The sequence below is a fragment of the Triturus cristatus genome, chromosome 8 (assembly GCF_964204655.1).
Source record: "Triturus cristatus chromosome 8, aTriCri1.1, whole genome shotgun sequence".
NCBI classification, from domain to species: Eukaryota; Metazoa; Chordata; class Amphibia; order Caudata; family Salamandridae; genus Triturus; species Triturus cristatus.
The window spans coordinates 987,064,207-987,087,151 of NC_140591.1; positions in this window are offsets into that span (position 1 = coordinate 987,064,207).

Sequence of the window (22,945 nt, forward strand, 5' to 3'; positions counted from 1 at the left end):
GAGATATCTAATGAAAATTGACAAAGCTCCAATATGAATATGAGCTTGGTTGCTGAAACCACTCGAAGCCTCAATGGGGGACTTGCAACTCAGGCATTGAGTAACATTGGGGCTGAAGGTAATGTGGGAAATGAACCAAGATCATGTGCTGCAACCTCACGAAGGGACACCCTGAATAAAAAAAGAAACACAACTGGTGATCCAGTAGGGAGTGGCCTGAAACCCAAAACAAAATTTTGTCCACAGTCGCCTCCGGGCAATTGATTGACTTGTTTCAGGAGTTGGTAATAGAAGACCTAAATAATCTGCAAAAGAAATGGCAAAATCATAATTAAAAAAGCAACTTCTCACCAAATGATTGGAAGGATATATCCACCTTTAGAAAAAAACCCTCGCTAATCATAAAACCCTCAGACAAGGGGATAACATTGTTCCTACGGACCGAGATACATACCTGTTGGAGGCTAGGAGACAGTTAGATAATACAGCCCCTGCATATGCCTTCCAGAGAACCCTATGAAGCAAATTGAAAGCATGGTATGACCGCAATCTTTTGGAGTTGGAGGAATACCAATACTTATGGGTGAAACATGCAAAGACTGCAACAGTATATTTCCTCCCGAAAATATATAAAAATGCCACCTGGAAGTCCAATAGTGAGTTCTATTGGGTCTCTCTTAGAGAACAGTTTGAGGTATTTGGACCTGTTTCTACAACACTGCGTCACTAGTTTTCATCTAACTTGACGAATTAGAATGATTTTCTAAAGAGAATGAATGGCATCCTGTGGAAAAATGTGTACATCCTGGTCACAATGGACGTGGTGCCATTGTACACTTCGATTTACTATGAAGATGGAATTCGAGCATGCAAATATTTTCTTAGGCATAAGACCATAGAACATCTTGAACACACACAGATGATGGTAAGCATGCTAGGATATTGTGTGATGCACAATGTTTTTATCTTTAAAAACAGTATTACCTGCAACAGGGTGCGGCGATGGGTACCTCCTTCACCCCCAACTACGCAAACTTGTTCATAGGATGGTGCGAGAAAGAGGTGGCCTGGATGAAAGAAAATGAGCAGTACATGAGAAAGGTGGAGTTATGGACACGCTTTACAGAAGATTTGTTTATTCTGTGGGAAAGAAGTGAAGTGGAATTATGTAATTTTATTGACAAACTGAAATCCAATAATTTAAACATCCAATACACCAATAGGCACAGAAAATCCAAGTGAGACTCCCTGGATGTAGTATTGAAAGTAATTGATGGCAAATTAACAATGAAACTACATAGAAAACCAACTGCCACTTGAACACAAACAGCGGACCTCCTGCAGTATTAAAATGGACCATTCCTTACAGCCAAATGCTGAGGTCTAGACGGATATGCTCAACTGATGAGGAATTTAACAAAGCGATCAATAGGCTGGTGACAAGATTTGTGGAAAGTAGCTATCCTCTAAGTGTTGTGAACAATGCCAGGCAAAGAGTTGATGGAAACAAAGAACTCAACTATTATATCAACAGGATAAAACATTGGATAAACGAGATGAGAATGTGAAGAGACTGTTTCTAGAATAGAGTGAGGCCTAACCCAACATCAACAATATCTTGCAAAAAACGTTGGCATGTGTTAAACAAGGATGAACATCTAAAGGACATAACATATACAGGTCCACAGATAACATCCAAGAAAACCAGATAATTGAAAAACATTTTAACATGCACTTACTTTGACCCTGGAGAAGGCAACTGGTTATTGAATAATACTAAGGGCTTTACTAAATGTAACTCTTGCAAAGCTTGCCGATATGGATGAAGTCAAAATACATTCCCATAGTCTAGTATAATATTCCCTAAGAGACTGATCATTGAAGTATGTTGAAGGTTTGAAGTAAATAAGGTTTTAAGTAAAGAATCAATCCACAAGGTTCTAATTTTAAACCTTGGCACCCCTAAAACATGTCTCATAATGGGTTATGATGGAACATGATACTCGCTGAGAAATTGCATTGGAAACATGAAAAAACCTGAATATGATTAGAATGTATACTTAAGGAGATTGATTTATGGAATAGCATTGATTATGTATGACCTAGTGCCACAGAAATATTTTTTTTACTTTATGACCCTTTGTGTAAATGTGATCAAATTGATAGATTTGTAATGGATACAGTAGCAAATGCCACTTTATGATATTACATGGAAACAGCACTTTAGAGCTGTGGGTTTACAAATAGAATGTTTGAAGAGCGAATTACATAACATAAAATATTTGGATATTCTATCTTTGTATTGTTCATGCCCCTCTTGTGAAATGGTTATACAATGTCCCTAGTCTTGCAACCCCATAATTGTGATGTCGAACTATACATGACGTTTTGTCTATATATATGGATGAATTGTATCATGGTAGGATTTTAGAATAGCGTGTCTCACTTTAAAAGCACCACACATGCATCGGCACTTTAGAAAAGAGGAATAGTGGAAACGCTAACTGCATACACCTCTTTCATCATACTGTGTTGCACATACGCATTAGCACTTTAAAACTTTGAGGATATCGACATATGTCCTTTTTGTATTGTGATTAGATCTTGGTAGGAGCATGTCTATAAATACATATGGTCTATTATATGACTATACAATGGCCAAAATTGCCTAAAATATCTGTGGTATTAGATGCTTTAGCATGGTGTAATATAATATTTGTTATGACACCTACCTGGATGAAATGTGACCTCAAACCCCACTCTTCCATGGGAGGAGTACCTTAGATACTAGTGATGGAACAATGCATCAGAAAATTGATAAACAACCGTTTTAATATCTATGAATGAAAATTAATTGTTTTGTGTTCATGACTTCAGAACACCCCATGTCACCTTAAAAGCTTCCTTGATGCAACTGCACTTTAGGAAATGGAACTGTAAAAATGTTGACAGCATACACCCCTTTTGAATATATCATGTTGCACATAAGCATGAGCACTTTAAAAATTTAGTGACATCAATACATGCCCATGCCTTATTGTTAGAAATGTCTAAAAATACATGAGGTGCTGGAAGCTTTAATTTTATTTGAGGGAGATGTGGTTTTTAATTGCAATCTTCCATGAAAAAAACATTTTGAAACTAGTGGTGGATAAATGTAGCACATAATTGAGGAATCGACTGTAAATATCTGAAAAGGAAAGAGGGAAGCACAAATGGCCGCAATATGACTCTAAAAATGTGGTATTAATTGGGCAATACTGGAGAGAAAATGTTTTGATGGGAAAATGGAGGGCTTAATGGGTGAAAAAAGCAATTTAAAATGTGATGTGGAGCATTCTACTTTTGAACTAAATCAACTGGTATTTAACAGCCTCATATTGATTTTGAGGGTTATCCTTTGTCGTCATTGTTTACCACAGATCATTCCATACTTGTGCTGCCATGCTGCGTGAGGATATCTCTATATATGTATATATATTTTATATATGTGCGTGTAAATATATATATATATATATATATATATATATATATATATATATATATATATATATATTCACTGAAAAAAACATAGGTTTCAGGGGCGTTATAGTTAGCTGGACTTTTCACTCGTACAAAACCATTAAAATTCCTTCGTTATAGTTAGTTCAGCTACCTATAACTCGCGCACCCGCAATGCACTGCTGATGACGTCACATATTACATCACTCATGACATGGTCAGTGACATCACTCATGACATCACTGATGACATCTCAAATGACATCATCCAGTGATGACATCATCCAGTGAATGTGTGTTTTTCAGAAAATTACATATGTTTTATATATGTATATCTCAAGGTCGATGGAAGAATAAATGGGTATATAAGTGTCTAGATGGATGATTTGTTTCTGAAAAATTGATTGTATAACTGACTGATTAAGTGTATCTTAGTGAATACATGGCTTAGTGAGTAATGTTTAAATATGTAAATATCTGTATCAGTCTCTCACTTTGTGTATAAGTGGCTGCATGGGTTGGTGAGCAGCTACATGAGTGTCTATATAGGTTATTAGTTGGTTTTTTGAGTATCAGTATGAGTGTCTGAGTGTCTGTATGGTTCGGTGGGGGGTATTACGTAGTGCATAGGTGCATGAATGAGTGAATCACTGTTTGTATGTGTTGATGACAGCATGTGTGCAGGACTGTATGGGTGGATGAGTGTGTGCATGGGTGTGTTAGTGAGTGAATGACTGTCTCAATAGTGTCTTTATGAGTAAGTACATATGCTTTAAACTAGTATATGTGACTATTGGTATATATAAGTGAGTATATGTGAGAGGGAGAGATTGGAAGAGTTCCTGTATGAATAAGTATGTGTTTCTATAAGTGATTGTTTAAAAGACTAACTATGTGTAAGTTTCTGTAGAAGTAAGTGTGGTGGTGTGTGTATAACTGTATATGCAAGTAAATGGTTGTTTGATTCTTTATTAGCATGAGTGACTATGTGTGTGAGTAACTCTATGGATGAGTGGCGTTGTGTAACAGGATGTATAGGTGTATGAGTACATATGATGAGTGAGTACATGTATGAGTGACTGTATAGAACTGTTGGTGAATGAGTGGATATGTATGGGGATCTTAGAATTACTGAATAGGTTGTTGTAACTGGTATTGGTATGTCCATTGTTTTGAAAATTTTAGTTTCTATTTTTGAATGTGTGTATCAAAGGTTATATTAGGGGGAGGGGAGGTCTGCCACTCTATCACAAGAATGATGTCATCAGTGATGTCATTTGAGATGTCATCAGTGATGTCATGAGTGATGTCACTGACCATGTCATGAGTGATGTAATATGTGACGTCATCAGCAGTGCATTGCGGGCGCGTGAGTTATAGTTAGCTGAACTAACTATAACGGGGGAATTTCAATGGTTTTGTACGAGTGAAAAGTCCAGCTAACTATAACGCCCCTGAAACCTATGGTTTTTTCAGTGAATTTCTAAGGTTTTTAAATGCTAATTCCTAACTATAACGTGCCTGAAACCTATGGTTTTTTCAGTGAATTTCGAAGTTTTTTTAAATGCTAATTTCTAACTATGCCTACAGAGATAGGACACGTGAAGAAAGACGAAAAAACGCACAGAAACAAAAAAAAAGAAATGCAGAAAGAAGCAACAGAAGTCCTCAAAGACGAAGAAAAGTGCAGGAAGAAGGATAACATGCAGAAAGAACAAACAGAAGAGCAGAAAGAAGCCTTGTTTCAAAATCATCCTGTACCATCAACTTTTTCAGACGGATACTGGTGGTAACTGAGTCTGACTAACCAGTCCTAGAGCCAGTGCTATGTTAAAAGACACTCAGAATACAGTGAAAACACCTACATACACTAGGGAACACTATGCGTTGGGGTCCCCCTGTGATTAGCATGACCTCCTCTGTAAGCCCCTAGTATATAATAGGGCAGGGGATTAAATCTACCTCTTAAAACGTGCCACAGGGCGTGTTTGCACACATCACCTCAGGCCCCATCCCCTCCCTTCCCCACTGTGTAAACACACCCTGTGGCCGTTTTAAGTTGGGAGATTACGTCCCCTTGAATCCTGAGGGTCCCTAGGGTCCAACTAGACCACTAGGTACCTCCAGTAAGCGCCACAGAGCTGCGTTGCAGAGAGATGTAAAAAGGGGCACGGCCTAGACCACCTCTCTGTAACGCAGCGCAGTGGCGCTTACTGGAAGCACCTGGTGGGCTAGTTGGCCCCCAGGGGCCCTCAGGAATGAAGGGAAATTATTTCCCCAAATTAAAACGCGCCATAGGGCGTGTTTGCACACGTCACCTCAGGCCCCGTCCCCTCCCTTCCCTAGTGTGTAAACACGCCCTGTGGCCATTTTAAGTTGGGAGATTAAGTCCCCTTGAATCCTGAGGGTCCCTAAGGGCAAAATAGCCCATTAGGTATGTCCAGTAAGCGCCATTGCAGAGAGGTGTAAAAAGGGGCACGGCCTGCACCACCTCTCTGCAACGCAGAGCAGTGGCGTTTACTGGAAGCACCTGGTGGGCTAGTTGGCCCCCAGGCTCCCTCAGGATTGAAAGGGAATTATTTCCCCAACTTAAAACGTGCCACACGCGTGTTTGCACACGTCACCTCAGGCCCCGTCCCCTCCCTTCACCACTGTGTAAACGCGCCCTGTGGCCGTTCTAAGTTGAGAGATTAAGTCCCCTTGAATCCTAAGGCTCCTAGGGTCAAACTAGCCCACTAGGTACCTCCAGTAAGCGCCACAGAGCTGCGTTGCATAGAGGTGTAAATAGGGGCGTGGCCTCAGAACACCTGTCTGCAACGCAGCTCCCTGGCGCATACTGGAGATACCTGTTGGGCTAGTTGGCCCTCAGGGACCCTCAGTATTGAAGGGGAATTAATTCCCCAACTTACAACTGGCCAGGGGGCGCGTTTGCAGAGTGCTGCAAGGAGGGGGAGTGGCCTCCGGTGCGATGCCGGTCTTTTATTTATTTTATTTTTTTAAGAAGGAGGGCTGTGTGGCCCCCCTTCTTTTTCTAATTTATTGGCCCTGGGGACCCCATCCCCAAGGGCCTGCACCCTAATTTTTGTTGTTGAAAAAAATACATTTGAAAGGGGGCCGTGTGGCCCCCCTCCCAAGGCCTTAATCGGCCCCGGGGACCCCAACCCCCTGGTCATGGCCTTTTTTTTTTAAAAATTCTTTAGGAGGGGGGCTGCGTTGCCCCCCTCCTCAGGCCACTTATGGCCCCGGGGACTCCATCCCCCGGGGCCAGCCTTTGTTTTTTAATATTTTTTAAAAATATATATTTATAGAAACACCTAGGACATGCTGGACAAACCATATGTACCTATCTCCATGACGATTTGCGTGATATTCATTAAAAGGCGACTATGCATACAATGAATCCACGTGGATTGTATTTACACCGCTAGTGAAGCCCTACCATGCCTAATCCGGGCGCCCCCACCGGTGGGTACTCTCCAAGTCGACACCCTTGTCGTTTATTTATACAAACATGGGTAGCTATTGACGAGCACATTTAATACACACGTACACCAAGCCATTCAAAGGGGATTCGACAAAAATTCGACCAAACTATGCAAGAAACCCTCCTCATGGTTAATAAAACACACATCCACCGCCGGATGTGTAATACTTTTTATTTTACTCTCTGGAAAGGAGACAAATCTCACTTGAGAGTCACAGCATGCTCCTGGCTGAGCCCAATGCTGTGTTACACCCACCAGTGCCTGCCGAGTGCCACACACCTCTGTGTTGTATTCCACCAGCTAGTGCGTATGCTATGACACTCTCTAGCCCATGTGCACTGTAACACCACCCCGTGAATATGTCATGCCGCACTTGCCTTCGCACGGGTTATATTGCCCCAACTAACGTGCCTTCCTCGATGCCTATGTTATAACACACAGCGCTATGCCATACATATTACAATCTGGGATCCATATCTTTGTCACAGTGCATATGCAACGTTACACTCCCCAGCACATATTTTATATTACAACTTTAGAGACTAGTTAGGTTACACAACACTGCCCTGTGCATATTACACTCCAAGGCGCATATCGCATAGCACGCGCTAGTGCCTGTGCTATCTCGTGCTCTCCAATTAGTCTGTCATTACGCACAATGTATTGCATATTATATTTCACGCCTCGGTTCATCTTATATCACACTTTTAGGTGCATAGTTTATACCATATACTATCTAGTTTTCATTTTCAATCGTGCTCTCAGGACTATGTTCTATATAACACTGCGGCCACCTACCCTTTTCACGGGCATTACATTTTGCGATGGGGGGTGGAGGGTCAGGGGGTGTTTCTGCCAAGTGAGCCCGGAGTCACAGTCACAAACGTCCTCTTCTTCCTGAATAGAAGTGAGATTATGCTGCATACTTGTTCATATTAAGTAGTTCACACAGACACACATTTTAAAAACAATAAAGTTCCTAATACTCACCTTCTCTGAACAGTTAGCTTGCTGCCCCATCCACCTCCTCCCTATCCTCTGTTGTCTGAATCCATGGACTAGCCTCCTCCCTCCTGCCATGCATGGTCTGATGTGATGCCACTGCCCTCCATTTAGCATGATGTACCAGTCCACTCCTCCTGCCCTCCATTGCCCAATTCTATGGCCCATCATTGACCTCCTGCTTAGCCTCTGTGCTTAGCTTGCTGCCCCTATTCTCCTTCCCCCTGCCCTCCGATGTCTTTGTGCATGCCCCTGCTCCATTCTTTTTGCCCACCATGTTCCATGGACCTGCAACTCCTATCTACTCTGAGTGTTCTGTTGAGGTGCCACTCCCCTCCCACCTGCCTAGCATTGTCAGATGACTGTAACCTGTCCCTGCCACCTACACACTGCCTGTCCACATGCCATGCCCCTATCCCTTTCCTCCTGTCCTCCATGGTCCATTTTACTGCCACACCCTTCTGCCCTCCCTGGTCTGTTGTGCTGCAACTGCTCCTCCTGCCTGCCCGCGTGGTCTGTTGTGAGGCCCCTTCCCCTGAACTCTCTTGTCTGTGCCCAGGTCCTGACCCTCCCTTCTATCCTCCATGGTCCTTTGTGCATGCCCCTGCACCCTCCTTCTTGCCCATCATAGCCATTGTGCTGCCACTAACCCTCCCGCTTGCCATGCATGGTCTCCCGTGCTGCCATGGCCCCTCCCACCTTCCCTGTGTGGTCAGCTAGCTGCCCCTGACCCCCTCCCACCTTCCCTCCATGGTCTGTGTATATGCCATCATAGTCTCACTGTTGCTCTCCATTGTGTGTCTTGTTTCTAGTGCCCATCCTGCCTGACCTCCATGGTCATCTTGCTGCTCCTGCCCTGCCCCCTTGCCCCCAGCCCTCTGTTTCCAAGTGCAGATCCCTATTCCCTCCCTCCTGGCTTGTCTGTTCCATTGTAATGCCCCTGATCCGTCCCTCCTGCCCTTTATGGTCTGTTATGCTGCAGCTTTCTCTCCTGTCTGTCCATTATGGTCACCTAGCTACCATTGTCTCTTTCCCCTCTGTTCTCTGTTGTCCATGTGAATGGTCCTGTCCCCTCCCTATTGCTTTCTATGGATTGTTGTGCTGCACTCCCGTCCCGCATGCCCTGTGTGGTGTATTGTGCTGCTGCAAACCCTGATGCCTGCCCTGTAGGGCCAGTTTGGTGCACCTTTCCATGTCCCTCCTGTCTTCTGTTATCCAAGTCCATGTCCCTACCCCAATTCCTCCTGCCTACCATGATCCAATGTACCATACTTGCGAACATTTTGAACTTGGTAAGAGGGAGATTTTGAAAAAAAACTGGGGTATTGATTTTCCCCTGAGAGTTACATTGAAAAAGAGGAGATTGTAGACAGGAGACAGATCAAATAAAGCCCATTTGAGCTTAAAAACATTGGACGTTTCCTGGCTGAAATGGGTCTGTTGGCATGTATGGTTGTACTACCACTGCCGCTTCCTTCTGCCCACAATGGTCTATTATATTGCCACAACCTCTCTTGCCAGTCCTGTATTCTTGGTTTGTTGCCCCTGCCCCCCTTTCCACTGTCTTCCATAGTCTGTTGTGCTGCCACTGCCCTTCCTTCCTGCCCAGTGTGGTCAAATTGTTGCCTCTGCACTCTCCTACCTGCCTTCAATTTTCAGAGTCCATGCCCCTGGCCTCTGCCTCTCAACAATATCCCAATAAACAACTAGATTGCTAACATTCTATATTTATTACAAAAGTGTGGAACGCCTGACGTCATCTTGATGTAATTAAAACTGTAATACCTAGACCATTTCCTTTAGAAATTACATATATGAGAGGGTCTTATTTGCATCAAAATTATGGTTAGTGTTCTAAAAAACTAAAATGAGGACATATTTTCTGAGTTTTCAAATAGCGACAAAGAACTTTTAAATTATTTGTAATCTTTATGTTTTGTTATCCAGTTGACCACTTGATTAAATGTTGCACTTAGGGGAGAGGATGTGGTGTTACTTCCAGAGCTGCAGACTTTGCAACTGGGGAACCAGGTTAGAGTTTCTGCTTCAGCTCAACATTCTGTGATTCTGGTCAAATCACTTAATCTCCCCATGTCTACAACCAAAATGAATTTGATCTTGTGTGATGTAAGCAATGCTCATGTAAAGCACTCCAATACCTGACAAGTCTGCACTATATAAAACTGCAAATAACAAAAAATAATTGTTTTGCACACTTCTGTCATTGGGCTAAATGTGGGCTACATCTGGGTGATATTTGTGCTGCATTTGGGCTCTTTTGTCTCTGGTGGCCATCTTGGGAGATTTATTTGTTATGAAGTTACCTAATTTCCTCATTTACTGCAGTCTCCTCAGTAGGAAATGCTTTCAGTTTTTTACTTTGATTCCATCAAGAAGGTATCCAGATATGTCACACATTTGCCATGAATTCTGAATGTTAGCACTCTAGTTGCTCATTAGATCACTGTAGTAAAGCTACTGCTCACCACGGAAGTCTGCTGCTGGTATTAAAAGTGCATGTTTCAGTCTGCATATCAGAATTTTTTAATGAAATAGAAGAGGATTTGAGAAGTCACTCAAAATGTGCCCTAATTTTTCTTTCTTCAGCACTAATCATAATTTCTATGGCAAAATGAACCCCCTCATTTTGTTCCTTTGTAAATTAAATTTTTTAAGTGTTACCACTTTATTCCAATCAAGATGGCTTCAGGTGTGTCATACTTTTGTCATAAGTAAGACTGTTAGCGCTCTAGTTGTTCGTTAGAACACTCTGGGACATTCTGTCATTGGGCTATACTTGGGCTACATCTGGGTGATATTTGTGCTACATTTGGGCTCTTTTGTCTCTGGTGGCCATTTTGGGAGACTTATTTGTTATGAAGTTTCCTAATTTCCTCATTTACTACAGTCTCCTCAGTAGGAAATACTTTCAGTTTTTTACTTTGTTTCCATCAAGAAGGCATTCAGATGTGTCACACATTTGCCATAAATGCAGAATGTTAGCACTCTAGTTGCTCATTAGATCACTGTAGTAAAGCTACTGCTCACCAGGGAAGTCTGCTGCTGGTATTGAAAGTGCATGTTTCAGTCTGCATGTCAGAATTTTTTAATGAAATAGAAGAGGATTTGAGAAGTCACTCAAAATGTGCCCTAATATTTGTTCTGCAGCACTAATCATACTTTCTATGACAAAAAGAACCCCCTCATTTTGTTCCTTTTTAAATTAAATGTTTTAAGAGTTACCACTTTATTCCAATCAAGATGGCTTCAGGTGTGTAATACCTTTGTCATAATTAGGACTGTTAGCGCTCTAGTTGTTCTTTAGAACACTCTGGGAAGCTGCAGTAGAACACAAATGAATCAACTGACAGTCTCTGCCCTTGTTGGATGTACATGTTTTACTGAGAATGTCAGACTTCATTCTCACATGACTGAGAAAGATAATGTGAATTTACAGAAAATATGCTCTCAGTTCTCACCTCTGTGGAAAAAGCATGAGAAAATAGTTTTCTCTCAAACACGATTCATGATATCACAGCAGAAGGCTTTTTCACATGTTAAAATCACCTTAGAACACACCACAATTCCTAAAATGAGTATGGTACCGTCAACAAATGATTATAATGTAACTAAAGTCTTAAAACCTTCTATTAACTGCAATGCTTTTTAATGAGGTGCTATCATGTATATTGGTCCCAAGATGGCTGCCAACACTTCTTGGATGAAGTACTGACAGCCAATCAGATCTCACGATGAGATGTGTGGTTAGGCTCCGCCCAGATATATCTATCTTTTTAACTCTAATTTTCTCAGGAACTACTGAACGGATTTACACCATTTAAGCAAAAGGCATGAGTCTGAACTGAGGACTACCTCTTTGCCAAATTTGGTGTAATTCCGTTCAGCAGTTCGGGCTGTAGCTGCGTCAACAGGTCCTATGGAACAATGCACTGGGAAAACGCGTTTTGGGACCTCCCTTTTCCTCGGCCCCCGCTTGATGAATCACCGTGAAATTTTCAGGATAGGAGCGGACCGGAGCTGGCCAAAAGTTTGGAAAATTTTGCGAAGATTCGTCAATCGGCGCCAACGTTATTCCAAATAGAATGTTGCGGATTTCCTATGGAAAATAGGTCCTAACTATAACTACCTACTGTCGACTGCATTTAGCATTTAGAAAACCATACAAATTCACTGAAAATACCATAGGTTTCAGTGGCGTTATAGTTAGCTGGACATTTCCCTCGTACAAAACCCTAGAAATTCCTCGTTATAGTTAGTTCAGCTAACTATAACTCACGCCCCCGCAATGCACTGCTGATGACATCACATAATACATCTCTCATGACATGGTCAGTGACATCACTCATGACATCACTGATGGCATCTCAAATGACATCACTGATGACATCACTGATGACATCATCCAGTGTCTGTGTGTTTCTATAAACTTTAAATATGTTTATTATATATAGGGAAAGGCATATTGAAGAATGAGTGAGTGTATAAGTGTGTGAATGAATGATTTTTGTCGGTGCGTGACTGACTGTATAAGTGAGTCATTAAATGTATCTTACTGAATGCATGAGTTAATGACTAAACTGTGTGAATGACTGTATGCGTCTGTCTGTTGGTGTGTAAGCGGATGCATGGTTTTGTGAATAGGTACATGAATGTCTATATACGTTTTTGATTGGTTGTCTGAGTGTCTGAGTATCTGTATGGGTACCTGAGTGTTTGTGTGGGTGGGATGGTTTCAACACTAGGTCTATAATGGACTGTATGGGTGGGTGAATATCTGTATGGTTGTGTTAGTGTGTGAATATATATTTCATTAGTACATGTGTAATTTACTACATATGTGAACGGCAGTATATATGTATGTAGGAGTACAAAAATGACTATAACTGAGAGTGTGTGATAGTGTGAGTGGTTGTATGGATGAGTGTGTGCTTGTATCATTGATTGTATAAGACCATAAGAATGTGCTAGTATTTGTATGAGTAATTGAGCTTGTGTGTGTATAACTGTATAGGTGAGTAAATGGCAGTGTCATGACTGAGTATGTATGTGAGTAACTCTATGGATGAGTAGCGGTGTGGGAGTGTCTATATAGGTGTATGAGTGCATATGATAGTCCAGTACTGAGTGACCATAAGTATGAGTGATTGTATGGGTGAGTGAGTGGATGGGTGTTTAGACGTAAGACTCTGTGATGGGGTATGTACTTATTGGTGTTGGAGTGTCTATGGTTTTGAGAGTGGCAGTATGTAATTTAGATTGGGTGTATCAAAGGTTATATTAGGGTGTGACAAGAGGCATCAAATGATCACATGAATGACGTCATCAGTGATGTCATCAGTGATGTCATTTGAGATGTCATCAGTGATGTCATCAGTGATGTCACTGACCATGTCATGAGTGATGTAATATGTGACGTCATCAGCAGTGCATTGCGGGGGCGCAAGTTATAGTTAGCTGAACTAACTATAACAGGGGAATTTCTAGGGTTTTGTACGAGGGAAATGTCCAGCTAACTATAACGCCCCTGAAACCTATGGTTGTTTCAGTGAATTTCTAAGGTTTTTTAAATGCTAATTCCTAACTATAACGTGCCTGAAACCTATGGTTTTTTCAGTGAATTTCAAAGGTTTTTCAAATGCTAATTTCTAACTATAACATACGTGACACCTATGGTTTTTTAAGGGAATTTCAAAGGTTTTTTAAATGCTAATTCCTATCTATAACTTATCTCTAAAGCTATGATGTTTAATGATTTTCATGCGATTTCTAAATCTTTATATTTCAGTGTGTCAATTCCTTTAATTATTTTTTTTAGATTGTTGTTCACCATTTTTTTTATCAATTAATTATTTTAAAAATTAAAAAATAATATTTGTTTTTAATGATTTTTTAATGTGTAATTTTTTTTAAACTATTTTTCATATTTTTTTAAATATTTTGTAAACTATATTTTTATTACTTTTTTTTTCTTTACAATTTTTTGGGATTCGCGCACCCTATGCGCACCTTTCTCGATCCCTGCGTGGAACATAGTCAACATTTTACGATTGTAGTGTAGGATCCGCGTACGGTATGCGTTGGGTACGCATTTTCGTGCGCGATTGCTATGCGACCGTTACGCGACTCCAAACCCATACGCGACACGTACTAAGTACGTCACGCGATGCTCACGTGCTTCCGCGAAACGTCATGTGTGTGTTTGACGCGGTAGGTGCACGAATCCCATGAAATATTTTAAATGTCAAAAAACATATATATATGTATTTCATGTAAATATTAATTGAAGACATAATCTAAACTCTTTTTAGAGCCACTCAAGAACAAAACACTTAAGCTTGATGTTTATCTCCCAAAAATTTCAGTTTTTTTTCCTTGGAGTCGCTCACCCAATGCGCTAGGAACAGCGCACCCTATGCGAGAGAAATTGTGCACCCAACGCGTTAGGATGCGCGACTCCTAATTTTACCGTAAAAAAAATAAATAGCCCATATCACTCATTTTTATTATCCCTTTTATTATGCCTTGTTGCTGCCTGGATTTGTTCCCCCTGCTCTTCTGTTCCCACGAGTGAGTGCCTGTAATTGCCCCCATTGTACCCGTGTCCTTGCTGCCTTGATTTGCTCCCCTCTCCTGTTTTTGCCCAGATTGTGATCCTTTTTGCCTTCTGTTCCCCTGCACACCGCGTCTCCCCCTCGCCGCCCGTTTCCCGCCACCGTGTCCCGTAGCTCCGCCCCCTCGCACCCCATTGGCCGCCCCGCTCCCACCTCCCAGCTGCTCCTCCCTCCCTCTCCCACTCATATGGAGGCCGCGCAGCGGTAGAGAGAGCGACCTCTGACCCTGTTTACCAGGCAGGTCGCTCCCCTCACCGCCACGCAGCCCCCTGTGTGACCGCCATCCGCTGCTGCTTTGTTTCTGCCTGCTTTTGAGTGCCAGTGTCCCCCTTCTCTTCTGTTCCCTCGAGTGAGTGCCTGCATCGCCCCCATTGCACCTGTGCCTTGTTGCTGCCTGGATTTGTTCCCCCTTCTCTTCTGTTCCCACGAGTGAGTGCCTGTAATTGCCCCCATTGTACCCGTGTCCTTGCTGCCTTGATTTGCTCCCCTCTCCTGTTTTTGCCCAGATTGTGATCCTTTTTGCCTTCTGTTCCCCTGCACACCGCGTCTCCCCCTCGCCGCCCGTTTCCCGCCACCGCGTCCCGTAGCTCCGCCCCCTCGCACCCCATTGGCCGCCCCGCTCCCACCTCCCAGCTGCTCCTCCCTCCCTCTCCCACTCATATGGAGGCCGCGCAGCGGTAGAGAGAGCGACCTCTGACCCTGTTTACCAGGCAGGTCGCTCCCCTCACCGCCACGCAGCCCCCTGTGTGACCGCCATCCGCTGCTGCTTTGTTTCTGCCTGCTTTGAGTGCCAGTGTCCCCCTTCTCTTCTGTTCCCTCGAGTGAGTGCCTGCATCACCCCCATTGCACCTGTGCCTTGTTGCTGCCTGGATTTGTTCCCCCTTCTCTTCTGTTCCCACGAGTGAGTGCCTGTAATTGCCCCCTTTGTACCCGTGTCCTTGCTGCCTTGATTTGCTCCCCTCTCCTGTTTTTACCCAGATTGTGATCCTTTTTGCCTTCTGTTCCCCTGCACACCGCGTCTCCCCCTCGCCGCCCGTTTCCCGCCACCGCGTCCCGTAGCTCCGCCCCCTCGCACCCCATTGGCCGCCCCGCTCCCACCTCCCAGCTGCTCCTCCCTCCCTCTCCCACTCATATGGAGGCCGCGCAGCGGCCGCGCTGCTGGTGCGCCGAAGGCGCACCTAAGGCAAGCCCGTCTGCGCCGGTCCGCGCCTGGCCCGCGCCCAGCGCCAGACCCCCTCTCCCCCGCAGATGCCAGCCCACCCGCAAGTCCTACAATGCCGCCACTCTCATCGCACTCAACCCTGGCCGGATCCCCGGCTACTGCAGAGCCACCCCAAGACGCACCCACGGACCATTCAGCTGCCATTCCTGCAAGTTCTCCTGCATCCGGCCCTGTACCGCACCCGCCAAGCCGAGCACCAGCAGCAACCGCCTGAAGTGCATCCTGCTCAACACCCGCTCCGTCCACAGACACACCGTGGAACTGTGGAACCTGCTCGACACCACATCTCCAGACGTCGCCTTCCTCACGGAAACATGGATGAACGCTTCCTCAGCACCCGATATCGCCATCGCCATCCCGGACGGATACAAGATCACCCGGAGGGACCGCGTCAACCAGACAGGAGGAGGCGTCGCCATCGTCCACAAGAACGCCATCCGCATCACGACCAACTCAGACGACACCCTCACAGCTGCCGAACACCTTCACTTCCAGATACACACCGACCCCAAGACCACACTCAGAGGCACCCTCATCTACAGACCCCCAGGACCCCGCACTCAATTCAGCGAAGACATCGCAGACTTCATCAGCCCACACGCCCTCCCCTCCGCTGACTACATCCTCCTAGGGGACCTCAACCTCCACCTGGAGAACAACAACGACAACAACACCACCACCCTGCTGGATAACCTCGCCAACCTCGGACTCAAGCAACTGGTGAACTCCCCCACCCACTACGCCAGACACACGCTTGATCCAGTCTTCTCCTCCAGCAAGTACGTCTCCTTCAGCCACGCCCCCGGACTCCACTGGACAGACCACAGCTGCGTCCACTTCAGCTTCAGAAGAACCACGACTCACCACCACCCGCAACAGGCTCCCCGCAGGAACTGGAACAAGATCACCACCGACCAGCTCACCACATCACTGAGCCAGAACACTCCTGCCAGCTCAACGGACCCCAACCAAGCAGCCAACAACCTCACACAGTGGATCACCAACTGCGCTGACGACCTCGCACCTCTGAAAAACCACCCCAGCAGGCCGGGCAGCAAGAAAGCCTCCTGGTTCAACGACGACCTCAAAAACTCCAAAAAGAACTGCCGCACCCTCGAGAAAGCCTGGCGAAAAAACCCGACTACAGACAACATGACCGCCCTCAAGCACGCCTCCCACAAACACCACCAGCTGATCCACACCACCAAGAGGACAGCATTCAAGGAGCGACTAGACAACAACGCACACAACAGCAAGGAACTCTTCAGCATCGTCAAAGAGCTCTCCAACCCCAGCGCCAGAAAACAACGACATCACTCCCTCACAAGACCTCTGCGACTCCCTCGCCTCGTTCTTTCACCGCAAGATCGCCGATATACACAACAGCTTCGGTGCACAGACCACGCACCCAACCACCGAACCGACGACCCCCACCACCACCCTTCGCGCCTGGACCCCAGTCAGCACCGAAGACACCATCCACACGAAGAACACCATCCACTCCGGATCACCAACCGACCCATGCCCCCACCAAGTCTTCAACAAGGCCGATTCCGTCATCGCACCCCAACTCCGGGACATCATCAACTGCTCCTTCAACACCGCCACCTTCCCGGAGAGCTGGAAGCACGCCGAACTCAGCGCCCTCCTGAAAAAGCCATTAGCAGACCCCTCCGACCTCAAGAACTACCGCCCCATCTCGCTCCTGCCTTTTCCTGCCAAAGTCATCGAGAAGACCGTCAACAGACAGCTGGCCGCCTTCCTCGAGACAAACGGATCCCTTGACCACTCGCAGTCCGGCTTCCGAGCCAACCACAGCACCGAGACCGCCCTCATCGCAGCCACTGACGACATCCGAGCCCTGCTCGATAACGGGGAAACAGCGGCCCTCATCCTCCTGGACATCTCCGCAGCATTCGACACTGTCTGCCACCGCACCCTAGTACAGCGCCTCAGCAACATCGGAATCCAAGAGAGGGCTCTAGATTGGATCATCTCGTTCCTCGCCGGAAGAACCCAGAGAGTCCGCCTCCCCCCGTTCAGATCCAAGGCCACCAAAGTCATCTGCGGCATCCCGCAGGGATCATCACTCAGCCCCACCCTCTTCAACGTCTACATGAGCCCCCTCACAGCCATCGCACGCCAACACAACCTCAACATCATCTCCTACGCCGATGACACTCAGCTGATCCTCTCTCTCACCAACGACCCAGCCGCCGCCAGAACCAACCTACACGAAGGGATGAAAGACGTAGCCGAGTGGATGATGAACAGCCGCCTGAAACTGAACTCAGACAAGACGGAAGTCCTCATCCTGAGATCATCACCCTCCGCCTGGGATGACTCCTGGTGGCCCCCCGCCCTGGGCAGCGCACCCAAACCTACGGACCACGCTCGCAACCTGGGCTTCATCCTGGACTCCTCCCTCTCGATGACCAGACAAGTCAATGCCGTCTCATCATCATGTTTCAACATCCTACGCATGCTCCGAAAGATCTTCCGATGGATCCCCACCGAAACCAGAAAGACGGTAACCCAGGCTCTCGTCACCAGCCGACTGGACTACGGAAACACCCTCTACACCGGAACCACAGCCAAACTACAGAAAAGACTCCAACGCATCCAGAACGCCTCCGCACGACTCATCCTTGACATCCCCCGACACAGCCACATCTCCAGTCACCTGAGAGACCTGCACTGGCTCCCCGTCAGCAAGAGAATCACGTTCCGACTCCTCACCCACGCACACAAGGCCCTCCACGACCTGGGCCCCAGATACCTCAACAACCGCCTGACCTTCTGCACTCCCACACGCCAGCTACGATTGACCAGCCACGCCCTCGCCACCGTTCCACGCATCCGAAGAGCCACCATGGGAGGAAGATCCTTCTCCTTCCTGGCAGCCAAGACTTGGAACTCCCTCCCCATCCACCTCCGCCTGACCCAAGACCACCTCTCCTTCAGTAAGCAACTCAAAACCTGGCTGTTCGAGCAGTAGCGGACCCCCCCCCAGCGCCTTGAGACCCTCCGGGTGAGTAGCGCGCTTTACAAATGTCTTGATTGATTGATTGATCCCCGGGGACCCCATCCCCCGGGGCTTATAAAAACACGTTGGGGACCGTGGGGGGAGCCCCAACGCACCCACGGTCCAAGCCGGCTCCCAGCATCGTTCGGGAGCCGGCATTGCTTTTCCACATGGGGAGCTGCTGACATGCAGCTCCCCGTGTGGAAAAGCAATATGGTTTGGATTTTGAAAGAGAGAGCAGGTTTCCCTGCTCTCTCTTTCAAACCCCAAATGAAGTTTGCTATGGGAGACTCCCGCCCTTTCATAACAAACAACAGTGTCCTGGGGAGGGCATCCCAGGACACTGTAGGAGCCGACCCTGGGGGGTGGCGGTCCCCAGGGCCCTCGAAGGCTCCAGGAGGGAGGCCACACAGCCCCCCTCCCTCAATAAATAAAGCCCCACCCTATTTATTTTCTAGCCTCAGGGGGTAGCGGTTCCCGGGGCCCCCCTTTTAATTTTTTACACATTTTACCCCCGGGATTTGGCACCCCGGGGGCTAATTATTAAGGAAGCGCGAAAGCCCGCGCTTCATTTTTTTTTTTTTACGCCCGGATCCGCGCACCCTGCGCGCATTTTGCCGTTTAAAAAAAAAGTGTGGCCCTGGGGGGTCCTTCTGGGACCCCCTAAGCAACACTAGAGTGTCAGAGTATTTCTACCCTGCCCCCTTTACATCTTTCACACACTTATTTCCCTTACTTCCTCAGCCTCGCTTCTACCGAGGCACAAAGTGGCTGCCAACAGTTCCTGGTTTCGAATGTTGACAGACACTTGACAGCCAATTAGCATTCAGCGTGTGATCGGGAGGGTGCGCGCACGGTTCGCAGAGGGTGCGCTGATCCTCCGATAGATATATATGTACTTTTAACTCTAACTTTCTCAGGAACTACTGAACGGATTTACACCATTTAAGCAAAAGGCGCGAGTCTGAACTGAGGACTACCTTTTTGCCAAATTTGGTGTAATTCCGTTCAGCATGTTCGGGCTGAAGCTGCGTCAAAAGGTCCTATGGGAAATTGCATGGGGAAAATGCATTGTGGGACCCCCCTTTCTTCTCGGCCCCCGCTTGACGAATAACCCCGAAACATTCAGAATAGGAGCGGACCGGAGCTGGCCAAAAGATTGGAAAATTTCGCGAAGATTCGTCAACCGGCGCCAGACTTATTGGGAATAGAATGTTGCAAAATAGGTCCTAACTATAACTACCTACTGGCGACCGCCAGTAGGTAATGTGTATGTATATATATATATATATATATATATATATATATATGTATATATATATATATTCCCCTACGATTCACCCTGGTAGTCGAACTCGTGGCGGGTGCTTCCATGACGGGGGGTGCTACCGCCTTTGTTTCACAACAACTACTTCCTCATGTGGAGCACTCTCGGGGCATTCACTTGATTTTGTCATGCAAATGCATTTCGGCATCGGCCTTCATCAGTGCATAAAATCAATTAAAATGAGCACAGCTTTACGTTATTTAAATCCTCATCTGGCTTTTATTGGTGGGACTGTGAGCCAATCAGCAACCGGCAGTTTCAGCATTGAAAATCAGTCGAAGAAAATGTCAAGGCATCAATATCCCACAATGCATCATATATATATATAAAGATATACATACATATATTACCTACTGGCGGTTGCCAATAGGTGGCTATAGTCAGGAAAAGCATTTTATTGAATTGGCTATAACTTTGGCGTAATTTGACCAATCTGCATGAAATTTTGCCCAAAAAGTTTCACGTGGGTACTTTTGATTTGGAAAGTTTGGAGGTGATCCGTGCAGTGGGGACCGAGAATATGGGGCACAAAATATGGTTACATTCGTAATGTTAATTCCTATGATATCCTTTAGCCACCTCTACAGCCGAACCACTGTACCGACTTACACCAAATTTGGCAGGGAGGTAGATGTTGGTTCAAGGAAGTGCCTTTTGCTTAGTTGGTGTAAATCCATTCTGTAGTTTTTGAGAAATGTAAGTTAAAAACTATAGTGGTATATCTCTGGCTGTGGATATTTGGCTGTGGTTTCGTGATTAATCGTGAATGCACGTGTCAACGGAAATGCTCAGATTGGCTGGATGAACCCTGAACAGAAAGTTGCGGCTTCCATTTTATTGCTCAAGAACAGTTCCCGGGGCTGAAAATCTGTGTGAGAGCCCACATAAGGGGTCAGTGTGGGGATGCTCTGACCCCATGGTTGAGAAATGGAGGTGTTAGTGACAGCAGTTATATGTCCAAAACTGATTTTTGTAATCACGCACGATATTCGTGATGACGCCGCAACGGCATAGTGGCCCCCCATGTACCATTGCAGGGACAGCGCGACTATCAACGTTGTCACGAATATTGGTGAAAATATAAAAAATATATGTCTATGAATCATTAGTATGCATTGCTATAGAGATATTGATAAATGTTTTATAGAGTTATTTATATAGTGAGTTATCTACTGTGAGGGTTAAAATTAATTATATAGTAATCATTTTTTTATGTGGTACTGGCTATTGAATTTCTGCTTTTGCTCTCTGCTTTCCCGACGTACCCGCGGAGATCACGATAACTTACATCATCGCAATATCCGGCCTCTCTGTGATAACAGAAAATAGGTTTTAGAGATGGTTGTTCTGGAAAAATAGTATAAAAACATGAGTTTGAAGTGTACAGTAAGACACCTATAGTGTGTAGAATACTGTAATGTGTGTGCATATATGTGTTTTTGCTATATGGGAAAGGTGCGATCGTTGCGGACAACTACGTCATCCCGACGTCCCCAATAGCAGCATAAAACAAAAAATAGGTCTGAAAGATGGTTTTTAAAGAAACTTACTAAAAAAATATGAGTTTAAACATGCTTTGAAAGAAGTATGGATATAGTAATGAGTGTAGGGCAATGTTCAGAATCAATTTTTTACATATTATTTTTGGATTTATTGGTGGCCATTGAATGTCTGCTTTGTTTTCCGTTTTCACTACCTGTCCACTGGGATCGCGACATCATTGCGAAGATTCTCAAAAACCCTTTAGAAAAAAAAACCTTTAGAAAAAACTTCACAATATTTTGATTACTAGGGTGGCTGTGACAAGATCCGTTGTGTTGGTTGTGTGTATATGGCTGCTACACATAGTTTCAGGCTACATAGAATTACCCTGTGGCCTTCATGTGTGAGGTGTGTTCAATCATTTCTATAAATTCCATGCATGTGAAAATGCAGATTATTGTTATAGATACAGCAAATACGATGCTCTCTGAGGAATGCAGAAACAGTTTTATTAACATGTTTCCTGGCTTTGTCAATCTGTGGACAGAATGATTTGGCCACTTCCATTTCTGTCTTTGGCATATATTAGAGTACACCAAAACAGTGTGAGGGAAAAGCATTATCAGTTCCGCAAAGGTTTCTTTCATTTGGATTTCCAGCCCTATCGCAGTCCATGTGCCTAGGTCATTGCCACCACAGCACACAATCATGACGTTAGGAGCTTGGGAATCCACAATGGACAAATAACTAAAGCAAACAAGTGATGAAACTGTAACCCTCTCGGGCCAAACCAAATAATCTGCACATTTAGCACAGGTTTCAGGGACATCATAGTTAATTGGACATTTCACTCACCAGGTACCAGGTAACTCCAGTATGCGCCAGAGACCCGCGTTGCAGAGAGGTGTTCAGAAGCCACGCCCCTTTTTACAACACTCTGCAACGCAGCTCCGTGGCGCTTACTGGAGGTACCTGGTGGGCTAGTTGGCCCCCAGGGACCCTCAGGATTGAAGAGGAATTAATTCCTGAACTTAAAATGCGCCGCAGGGCGTGTTTGCACACATATTACCTCAGGCCCCGCCCCCTCCCTTCACCACTGTGCAAACATGCCCCGTGATGCATTTTAAGTTGGGGGATTACCCCCCCTTGAATCCTGAGGGTCCCTGGGGTGCAACTAGCTCACCAGCTACCTCCATTAAGCGCCACAGACCTGCGTTGCAGAGAGGTGTAAAAAGGGGCGTGGCCTCAGAATACCTCTCTGCAATGCAGC